This window comes from Schistocerca serialis, chromosome 6 (genome assembly GCF_023864345.2).
Source record: "Schistocerca serialis cubense isolate TAMUIC-IGC-003099 chromosome 6, iqSchSeri2.2, whole genome shotgun sequence".
NCBI classification, from domain to species: domain Eukaryota; kingdom Metazoa; phylum Arthropoda; class Insecta; order Orthoptera; family Acrididae; genus Schistocerca; species Schistocerca serialis.
Window position 1 is genome coordinate 619276324 of NC_064643.1, and position 12441 is coordinate 619288764.

Consider the following 12441-nt stretch of genomic DNA (forward strand, 5'->3'; position numbering starts at 1 on the left):
TCAGAAATCCTTGAAGTTTTTTATTTCTTCTCTCTGAACTTTTTCCTTTGGTTTCCTTTACTGATCGATCGTCACACAGATTGAATAACGTCGACGATAGGATATAACGCTCTCTCACTCCCTTTTTAACCTCTGCTTCCCTTTCATGCCCTTCAGTTCTTGTAAGTGCCTTCTTGTTTCTATGCAAGTGGCAAATACCCTTTCGCTCCCTGTATTTTACGACACCTCCCTTCAGTAACAACCACATCAGTAATAATAAGGTCAGTAATAAACACTGTGTTCCGACATTTCTCTGGAATCCAAACTGACCTTCACCGAGGGCGACTCCTACCAGGTTTTTCTTTCTTCTGTAAAGAATTAGTATTTTGCAGCCATAACTTATTAATCTGATAATTTTCACCATTTTCAGCACCTGATCTCTTTGAAAATGGGATTATTACATTCTTCTCGAGGTCTCAAGACATTTACCCCGCGTCATACATATTACAGACCAGGCGGGAGAGTTTTGTTGTGTCTGGCTTTCCCAAGGCTGTCAGTAGTACTGACGGAATGACGTCTACTCCCGTCGCCTTGGCTCGCCATAGGCCTTTCAATGCTCTTAGCTCGATATTGTCGTAACTTCGAGTCGTGCACCATATGCTTTTATGCCCAGCAGTTGAACTAGCTTCAGAATTGTTTTAACTCGCTATCTTTCGGTCTACATTATCTACGCATCGGTGAGTTCTGTGAATTCAACTAAATACAAGTTTTATTAATAAAATTTCAAAATGGTTGTATTCTTCAGAATAACTGATTGTAAACAACACCAAAGGATTTAGATTAAACGAAATGATAATTTATTCAATCACTAAAATGAAACAAATAAATAAGCAGAATAGTGATTCTACAGACATGTGTTTCAGTATAAGTTAAAGTAACAATAATACTCAGTTGCAGAAGATGGCGCGTTAGCGTCTTTAGGCATTACCAGATTTCCCAAATAGTAATTACTCGTAAATACCACTGGTTATGAAGAAAAGGATTCCCATTCTGCTAAACTTTTCACAAAGTGAACGCTAGTTAAAAAAAAAATAAAGTTCAGCACAGAAATCAAAACACGCATAATGATGAGTAGTTTGTAACATTCTAAACAGTAATAATTCTAAAACGCATCTGAAATAAAACAGTTGAAACCTGCGCGTTGCCTAACTCTAGCAACGGTTATTTCCCACTGGCTCGCTGATTCTAAGTTCTATTCAGGGCGAAAGTGTTCTAAGTGCCAACGAATATAAAAGTATTCGCGCAGCTATTTATCGCCCAAATTCTGTCATGCTCACAGCTCACCAAGACACACTTTACCTTAATGACTGTCCGGCACATTCTGCCAGGAGCGGCCGTTTGCACGCGTTTACAAACCCTCAATTAGCCCGCCAAATATTACAACAAACATAACTGACTTAAAATGGACCATCGTTTATAATATATATAATTCACAATTACTGTAAAAAAAAAAAGGTCGTGTGGCCAGGGCTTCCCATCGGGTAGACCGTTCCCACGTGCAGGTCTTTCGAGTTGGCTCCACTTCGACGATCTGCGCGTCGATGGGGATGAAATGACGATGATTACGACAACACCCTGTCCCTGAGAGGAGAAACTCTCCGACTCAGCCGGGAATCGAACCTGGGCCCTGAGGATTGACATTCTGTCGCGCTGACCTCTCAGGTACCGGGGGTGAACACAAATACTACATATGTCACAAAGAGCGTTTTTCACCCACTATCAGCCTCATAGCGTCCACAATGTTCTATATCTAATGATAAGTTAAAAAGAAAATTAAATCTATGCATATACGCTCATTATAAATGTAAAGAAATACTTTTTAATACATGATAGACAATAAAGATGGCCTTCTCAGTAGAAGCGTCTCTTTACGCTCTCTTTTATGTACGTATTATCACATTCAAATGACGATTTCTTTTGTTATAGGCCAAATTAACATTTACTTAATTAAATATGACATCATTTAATAATCCATTCATGTTATAATACATGGTTAGATAGGGAAAGGTACATATCATTCTGTGTTTATTTTCTGTGTGAGTGTGGAGAATACAATGGTCTGACACATTTAAGGAATTAAAACGAAATAAAACATGGTATAGTTCAGTAAATAAAATATATACCGACTTTGACTTTCAGTGATGATAGCTAGAGTCCTATGAGATTATTCAACATCTTGTTTGTAAGGACGGTATGAAGTATTCAACAGTTATTAATTTGATAATGTTCTCCTATTTTTGGGCCACAGTTACTAACAGTGTTTGAATGATATTTCCGCCATCTCACTGTACAAATTCCTTTATTTCATATTCTGTAATGATTTCTGCTTTAACCCATTTATCAAATACAACAATTATGTGTGTAATTAGACTTTCTTAAGTGAAGTAATTGCCATAATCTATTAAAATGGGTGTCTCAGCCTGTAGATCACTACAAAATCGCAAAAATATATCGTAGAGAGGTAGTAAACATGAAACTTCCTGGCAGACTAAAACTGTGTGCCGGCCCGAGAGTCGAATTCGGAACCTTTGCCTTTAGTAGGCAAGTGCTCTACCATCTATATTTTTTTATCTCATTTTTGTTCTGCATTGTTAGTTCTATTTGTACGGGGCGGATGTCCCATGACGCTTGTTCAAATTCATTGTCGATCCACTAACTCAGTTTTTTATTACAGAGGGCAGCTAACCCTCTGACCGAGCAAGCTGAGCTATCGTACTGGCGGAAGTAGAGCTGTGAGGACGGGTGGTGAATCGTGCTGGGGTAACTCAGATGCCGGCAAGGTAGCTCAGCTTGTTCGGTCAGAGGGTTGGCTGCCCTCTGTAATAAAAATCTGAGTTAATTCATCGACGATGAATTTGACCAAGCCTCATGGGACGCGAACAAAAATGAGATTTAAAAAAGTAGATGGTAGAGCACTTGCCTGCGAAAGGCAAAGCTCCCGAGTTCGAGTCTCGGTCCGGCACATAGTTTTAATATGCCAGGAAGTTTAAAATCAGCGCACACGCAGTTGGAGAGTGAAAATTTCATTCAGGTAGCAGACATGTTTTCCAACCATAGAACAATTAAGTCGGAGAATAAACATTAACGGCTGTATTGATATTTGTTTTGTGCCTGAACTGTTCTGTGGTTGGTAAATATTTTTGCTACCTGTCTGCCATATATTTTTGTGATTTTTGTACATATCTACTAGCTGGGGCACCCCGTTTAATAGATCTTGACGATCACTTCACACAGCGAAGTCTAACTGTATCCAACACTGCTGTCCTTGATAATGGCTTAAGACCGAAATCATGATAGTAATATAAAATAGTTTGTACAGCGAAATGGCGGAAATATTCCAACAAAGTTATTAATTTATAATTTTTTGTGCAGCATTATTCATTTATTGCGCCGGCATAATTCTGTAGCTTTTGTAATACGCGTGATATTAAGATCTTAGTATATGACCTCAACTGCGTGATTATGCTGACGTAATTGTTTTTGAGGTACTGTCAATCTATGAATTACTATTTAATTTTAAACTATTGCTCAGTAGCCATAATATGCTATTTTGCGACATTCACTATGATTCATGCCTTCACCTTCTCCATACGCTGGTCTTCAAGCCAACCGTATTCACTTTACGCTTTTGGGCTCTCTTGAAACACGGCTTCCACTTCCCTGTTCTCTGTCCATGGCGACCGCTCTGGCCTAGGGCAGCGTATTCCGCGGGTGCCCACCCGCAACTCGTCACACGCCCCGCTAATACTCATGAGTTTAATAACTTGACGCAGCTGACAGCTCGCCAGCATTCGTGTTGTGTCATACTACGAATTCACCTCTTCCAACATCTGCTGTTACCATTGAGGCCAGTAATGCTCGTAAGTAAAGAGAAGAAAAAAATACCTTAGGATAAATTCAAATGGTGCATTCACGAACATGGTTTATATGCACAACTTGCTAGTTAACACAAAAGTATTGACGTGTAGTGGCTAAAGCAATAATGACCTTCAGTAACGAAAGTAACGACTGACGAATACTTTTGGACGGGTATGCATCTCACGGAAGCAAACTGTAGTCGTTACTTTTACAGCCCAACGTTAGAGTTAAAACTGGCATGAGTGTTACCACCCAAATGAAGAAACATTTCACAAAATGACATTGTCTACAACAAAGAAGAATCAAATGCAGTTGTGCGGCGTGTCATGTCCAGAATGCGGTTAGCTGTGGTACTCGAGTGCAAGATAGCTAACATGTGTCATATCAGAACGTTTACTTTTGGTCAGATCCTGAGTGGTAAATTCAGTTAACACTCCATCTTCGAGGTAGTGCACGGAATGATCTGTTCCTACGCTACTGTGTCTTCAAGCACTTTGTTGTAACCCCAGGAAAAAGTCAACTCTAATTACAGTCGTTCTCAGGCAGTACGACGGAAATAGTATGTAGACATTAAGTGAGTTAAAATGTAAAGCTGAACGCCAGGCGTGGCAGAGGAGTAATAAAGAAACACGAAGCAGCTGGATAGCCGAGGCGGAAGTCCAAACTGTCAGGCAGCAGCGCATGATAAGAAAGTAAACAGCCGCTAAGTTATAAACAGACAAAAGAAGCTCGGTATAGGGGACCCGTGATAAGCAGTCAGTTAGGAGTATCAACTTCTGTTTAGAGAGAGAAAGAAAGAGGGCCCTTGGTGTGGACAGCACTACGTCATGAGGAGCCCATGAAGGGCTCAGGACACAGTGCGTGACCATATAGGGAGAGAGGCACCTCTATCCCTCCACCCAGCTTCTGAAGAAAAATAATGAAATTAATACTTAAACAATACCAAATAAGGACAAGTTGCCTTCGACGCTACGTCATGCCAAGCGCTGGCGGGGTCGAAGGGGTAAAGCTAACAAAACTCGGGAGCACACTGCTCCGGGTCTCTCTCGAAGCTAGGCTCCCGGTAGCGACAATAGTCAGCGTCGATAGCAGCAGTCGACTTGGGATGAGGAGCGAGCTGTAGGCAGGCAGCCGGAGACTGTCGCTGATGAGCGTTTAAGTCATAGCCACGACACTCTGACGTAGGGTGCTAGTGTGGACAGAGAATACTGAAGAGCTTCTATCAGGTAGTCGGAACGGTGAAGTTAGTCACCGTCTCTGTAATAGACTTGGCCATTCCGCAGGTACAATCTCTGTGCATTTAGGGTGATCTGTATTTCTTTCTGAGTAAACCAGAACTCGTGTAACGTTCACAAGAGTTTAATTCCACCCACTTTCTAGCCTTGTACCTTCACACCAGGGATTTCAACATCTTAGCCAGATCAAAGTCTCCCTCTCACTAAGGTCAACCGACTAAATCCCTTTGGTGACCGTGTCGCTCAATCCCTTGCAAAACCCACGCTTGGGACGCGACAACTTCGATTATGAGAAACGGCCGCCGCCAGGGTCAACTAGTGAGCCTTTATAATAAGGCTTGCGGTCGACTATCACGAATTGTTTCAGCGAAAAACTGAGTCACGATGCAGAAAATCGTGCCGCAATGTACCATTTCCTCGCTACATGGTACAGTAGCCACTACTTAACAGTCTTGCTCCACGACACAAGTCACAGAGGATTAACCCGTGTTTAGGGTCAACAGAGGTGGGCACTACAATCATGAAAAGAGGTCGTTGTTACATTGGTGAAGGCATATGGAAGAAAGCGATTGCATCGAAAATCAGTTTATGCGAAGCAATCCATTTCTAAACAGGATATTGTTCAGATAGGTACTAGATACGATTCTGTTGAAAGGGAAGGATAATTGGATCACAGTCATTCGAAACCACAAAAAAGCGAGTATATGGCAGCCCCAATAAGACCCTCGAAAAAGAAAACACTTTGACCATCGTGGTGTCTATACAGGGTGGTCCATTGAACGGACCAAATATAACACGAAATAAGCATCAAACGAAAAAACTACAAAGAACGAAACTCGTCTAGCTTGAAGGGGGAACCAGATGGCGCTATGGTTGGCCCACTAGATGGCACTGGCATGGGTCAAACGGATATCAACTGCGTTTTTTAAAATAGGAACCCCCACTTTTTATTACATATTCGTGTAGTATGTAAAGAAATGTGAGTGTTTCACTTGGACTACTTTTTTCGCTTTGTGATAGATGGCGCTGTAACAGCCACAAACGTATAAGTTGTAACACCCCATCCGTCACTTAGCTGGTTTTGGCGTGTGTTCACCCCGACTAGTTGACTAACAGATCAACAGAGAGTGCAAACTGCCGCAATATCGGATAACGCAAAAAAGTAATATGACCCTGTGACTCCAGATTGAACTTTGGTGGCAGTGTTGGCATTAATTTATTCAGAATTGATCACTTTTAATTAAAAAGGGGTGCACATTGCTATTTTATTCAGCTATTGAACACCAGATGCAAATGTGGAACATAAAATTAATTAAGGAACTGACTTGGGATTTCAACTACTTGATTGAAAACAGATGCAGTCGATTAGCACAAATTTATTTTAACTCAAGACCTTCAATCATGACATTACAAGACTCTCCTATCAGGCAGTAGTAATAAATTGCGTTTGCGTGGAGTAAAGCATGATACTCAAAAGTAATTCCTATCGACTGACCTAGGCGTAATGCGAAGTGCAAGAAGAAATCTACAATACATGGCCCATGAAACCCTCGTGGAAACTTTGCCGACGTGATCCAACAAATTAATCAGTGGCCGGAGCGGGCGCAATATCACCGAATACAGCGTGGCAGAGCGGCATCGTTGTGTGGACATCGGCCGACCTCGTGGTGCTGCAAGGCTGCACTCGTCTATTCACTCCTAACTATCTTGCTCAGTGCATAGCTGAACCAAAACTTCTTATCTCCAAGCTCAATCATTCCCTTTGCTAACTCCTAAACTGCAGAGATGCTCACTCTTTCTCAGGCAAGCTGAGTCGAGTACGCCACATCTGCACTCTAGGCAAGCTGGGAACGGAAGACCTCTACGGAGACTTCTCACAGTCTGCTCTTCGTCTTGGTCTCCCCTCCAGCAAAATCACTTACGCCAATTGCAGCCAAGTCGCATTAATTATGCGTCGCTTCCCAGCGCCGACCAATGCCTGCTCTGGGAAGTGAACAAATTCCCACAAAATTTTTCTTCCTTCTCAACTTCTGCTATTTCGCTCCTCCCAGGCCACCTATCAAGGTTAGCGTCTGCACAAACACGAATTTTTCCGGAATTCTGACTCCCAGGACAGTACTTCAAATTCCTTGGTCCTACGTTCCCATCGGAGGCCGGCATATTTCATGCTGTCGCTCTTCACCTGATTTACTTCAAGCTCTGCGAACCGTGAATTCACCGTGAAGTTGCTATAGTCTTGAACATGCATATTTTGACCTCTGTTGACCGCTCCACCATAGCTTTGCGCGGCTTTCTCGCATGTTTCACAGAAAACGGGACGACGGACATTTATCAACAGGCATAAAGTTCCCGGTACACCAGCATGGAGTCGTGGTCAATCACCCACTCACTGTCACTCATCTTAGGGCGGCTGGAGGCTGCGCCACGTTACTGCTTTCTCAGAGCTTGACCCACCCTAAGCTGCCTACTGTCGCTTCCCTTAGCCGCTCCCCCGGTGGCCACGGTCAATTCTGAGTACTTCCCTGGGGTAAACCAGCCTCCAGTAAATCGACGCATTTCCACAAAGTTTTCATGTCGTCTGAATTACTTTAAAACCATCACCCAACATTAATTATTCCAATACGTCCATACAATACTCTCTACAAGATGCATTGTGCCTTGTCAGTCATTTTTGTTCAGCCCTACTTTTCGCTCAACATGAGTTAGGTGATCTTTAATGACTTCATATAAGGGGCATAGTTCTTGCCATCTTACAAAGTGCATGGTATCACGTAACATTCCACCAGTATGACTGTATTTGCTTTGTGATACATTACCTGTCCTCCCCCGCTGAACCATGGACCTTGCCATTGGTGGGGAGGCTTGCGTGCCTGAGCGATGCAGATAGCCGTACCGTAGGGGCAACCACAACGGAGGGGTATCTGTTGAGCAGCCAGACAAATGTGTGGTTCCTGAAGAGGGGCAGCAGCCTTTCCAGTAATTGCAGGGGCAACAGTCTGGATGATTGACTTCCTGGCCTTGTAACACTAACCAAAACGGCCTTGCTGTGATGGTACTGCGAACGGCTGAAAGCAAGGGGAAACTACAGTCATAATTTTTCCTGAGGGCATTAAGCTTCACTGTATGGTTAAATGATGACGGCGTCTTCTTGGGTAAAATATTCTGGAGGTAAAATAGTCCCCCATTTGGATCTCCGGGTGGGGACTACTCAGGAGGACGTTGTTATCAGGAGAAAGAAAACTGGCGTTTTACGGATCGAGTGTGGAATGTCACATCCCTTAAGTGGGCAGGTAGGTTAGAAAATTTAAAAAGGGAAATGGATGGGTTAACGTTGGATATAGTGGGAATTAATGATGTTCGATGGCGGGAGGAGCAAGACTCCTAGTCAGGTGAATACAGGGTTGTAAATACAAAATCAAGTAGGGCTAATGCAAGAGTAGCTTTAATAATGAATAGGAAAATAGGTACGTGGGTAAGCTACTACAAACAGCATAGTGAACGCATTATTGTGGCCAAGATAGAAACGAAGCCTACGCCTACCACAGTAGTACTAGTTTATATACCAACTAGCCCGGCAGATGACGAAGCGATGGATGAAATATATGATTAGATAAAAGAAATTAGTCAGGTAGTGAAGGGAGACGAAAATTTAATAGTCATGGGTAACTGGAACTCGATAGAAGCAAAAGGAAGAGAAGGAAACGTAGTAGGTGATTATCGAATGAGAGTAAGGAATGAAAGAGGAAGCCGACTGGTAGAATTTTGCACGGAGCATAACTTAATCATAGCTAACACTTGGTTCAAGAATCATGAAAGAAGGTTGTATACATGAAAGGACCCTGGAGATACTAGAAGGTTTCAGATAGATTATATAATGGTAAGACAGAGATCCAGGAACCAGGTTTTAAATTGTAAGACATTTGCAGGGGCAGTTGTGGACTCTGACCACAATCTGTCGGTAATGAACTATAGATTACAACTGAAGAAACTGCAAAAAGGTGTGAATTTGATGAGATGGGACCTGGATAAACTGAAAGAACCAGAGGTTATAGAGATTTTCAGGGAGAGCATTAGGGAACGATCGACAAGAATGGGGGAAAGACGTACAGTAGAAGAAGACTGGGTAGCTTTGAGAGACGAAATAGTGAAAGCAGCAGCGGATCACATAGGTAAAAAGGCGAAGGCTAATAGAAATCCTTGGGTAACAGAAGAGATATTGAATTTAATTGATCAAAGGAGAAAATACAAAAAATTCGCTAAATGAATCAGGCAAAAAGGAATACAAACGTTTCAAAAATGAGATCGACAGGAAGTACAAAATGGCTAAGCAGGGATGGCTGGAGGACAAATGTAAGGATGAAGAGGCATATATCACCAGGGGTAAGACAGATACTGACCACAGAAAAATTAAAGAGACCTTTGGAGAAAAGAGAACTACTTGCATGAATTTCAAGAGCTCAGATGATCACGGAAGCACCCTGTGAATAAAATTAAAGCAGTTTTGTTCAAAATCAAATCTGCTGTTACGAGGCTTGTTCGGAAAGTAAGGTCAGGTCGGCCACAAAATGGGAACCACTGTGAAAATCAAAAATGTTTTGTTTGCATCAGTTAGCTATATCTTTCAGCTACCTCTCTACATAGTCGCCGCTCCGATTTAGACATATGTCGAGGCGTTGACCAACTTTCCAATACCCTCGTCTTAGAAGGCAGCCCCTGTGCTTCCTGCCAATACTCAAACGCTGGCCTACAGCTCGTTCTCTGTGCCACAACATTGTCGTCACAGCCAGCGGTTCATGTGAGCAGAGATGAAACTCGGAGAGAGACAGTAACGGAATCTATTGTGGATGATCAAATACACTACTGGCCATTAAAATTGCTACGCCACGAAGATGACGTGCTACAGACGCGAAACTTAACCGACAGGAAGAAGATGCTGTGATATGCAAATGATTAGCTTTTCAGAGCATTCACAGAAGGTTGGCGCCGGTGGCGACACCTACAACGCACGGACATGGGGAAGGTTTCCAACCGTTTTCTCATACACAAACAGCAGTTGACCGGCGTTGCCTGGTGAAACGTTGTTGTGATGCCACGTGTAAGGAGGAGAAATGCGTATAATCACGTTTCCGACTTTGATAAAGGTTGGATTGTAGCCTATCGCGATTGCGGTTTATCGTATCGCGACATTGCTTCTCGCGTTGACCAAGATCCAATGACTGTTAGCAGAATATGGAATCGGTGGGTTCAGGAGGGTAATACGGAACGCCGTGCTGGATCACAACGACCACGTAACACTAGCAGTCGAGATGACAGGCACCTTGACCCGCATGGCTGTGCCGGCCGGAGTGGCCGTGCGGTTCTGGGCGCTGCAGTCTGGAGCCGAGCGACCGCTACGGTCGCAGGTTCGAATCCTGCCTCGAGCATGGATGTGTGTGATGTCCTTAGGTTGGTTAGGTTTAATTAGTTCTAAGTTCTAGGCGACTGATGACCTCAGAAGTTAAGACGCATAGTGCTCAGAGCCATTTGAACCGTATGGCTGTAACGGATCGTGCAGCCACGTCTCGATCACTGAGTCAACAGATGGGGACGTTTGCAAGACAACAACCATCTGCACGAACAGTTCGACGACGTTTGCAGCAGCATGAACTATCAGCTCGGAGACAATGGCTGCGGTTCCCTTGACGCTGCATCACAAACAGTAGCGCCTGCGATGGTGCACTCAACGACGAACCTGGGTGCACGAATGGCAAAACGTCATTTTTTCGGATGAATCCAGGTTCTGTTTACAGCATCATGATGGTCGCATCCGTGTTTGGCGACATCACACAGTGGAAGCGTGTATTCGTTATCGCCATACTGCCGAATCACCCGGCGTGATGGTATGGGGTGCCATTGGTTACACGTCTCGGTCACCTCTTGCTCGCATTGACGGCACTTTGAACAGTGGACGTTACATTTCGGATGTCTTATGAGCCGTGGCTCTACCCTTCATTCTATCCCTGCGAAATCCTACATTTCAGCAGGGCAATGCACGACCGCATGTTGGAGGTCCTCTCCGGGCCTTTCGGATACAGAAAATGTTAGACTGCTGCCCTGGCCAGCACATTCTCCAGATCTCTCACCAATTGAAAACATCTGGTCAATGGTGGCAGAGCAACTGGGTCGTCACAATACGCCAGTCGCTACTCTTGATGAACTGTGGTATCGTGTTGAAACTGCATGGGCAGCTGTACCTGTACGCGCCATCCAATCTCTGACTCAATGCCCAGGCGTATCAAGACCGTTATTACGGCCAGAGGTGCTTGTTCTGGGTACTGACTTCTCAGGATCTATGCACTCAAATTGCGTGGAAATGTAATCACATGCCGGCCGCGGTGGTCTTGCGGTTCTAGGCGCTGCAGTCCGGAACCCGGGACTGCTACGGTCGCACGTTCGAATCCCGCCTCGGGCATGGATGTGTGTGATGTCCTTAGGTTACTTAGGTTTAAGTAGTTCTAAGTTCTAGGGGACTGATGACCTAAGATGTTAAGTCCCATAGTGCTCAAAGCCATTTGAACCATTTTTTTTGTAATCACATATCAGTACTAGTTTAATAGATTTGTCCAATGAATACCGGTTTATCATCTGTATTTCTTCTTGGTGTAGCAATTTTAATGGCCAGTAATGTATTTCCCATCGGAAACATTGCAGGAGCATCTTCATTGCCTCTGCAGAGTGCGACCGAGAATTGTAATGCAGAAGGAAATGCATAACAGCTACGGCATGTTACGTGGACTGCATGACATCAGGCGAAATCTCACACCAATCCCTCATACCTGGAGGGAGACACTATTGTTTTAAGCATCTTGACGCGCTCAATGTTTGCTCAGAACTGGGTAGAGAGACGTGACGCGATCGACGGGTCTACTAGACGCACTGCCTAACGCATCTTTGCAAAACTTCATCGGATTTTCACTGTGGCTTCCATTTCGGACCCCATCGGACCTTACTTTCTGAATACCCCTCATACAATCTGTTCTCTTCCCATAGGTGCAAGGTGCAACATTTGGAATGATAACTTGTGCGCGATTTCAAAACCAAGAACCATTGGCACAATTTCGTTTCGAGGGAGACTGTGTCGCGTGCTCACGTAATTCAGTGGTTCAGACTATCATCCACAAAAAGTAAGCGTCAAGATCAGAAGTTTTTCTGGCAAACTAGTTCAATATGTCAAGAAGTTTACTTAAGGTACACTTCTTGCAAACTAACTTAATTTTGGTAGTTGGACATAGCTGCCTTGCTTTTAATGAGTTTTTAAATACTTTAAGAT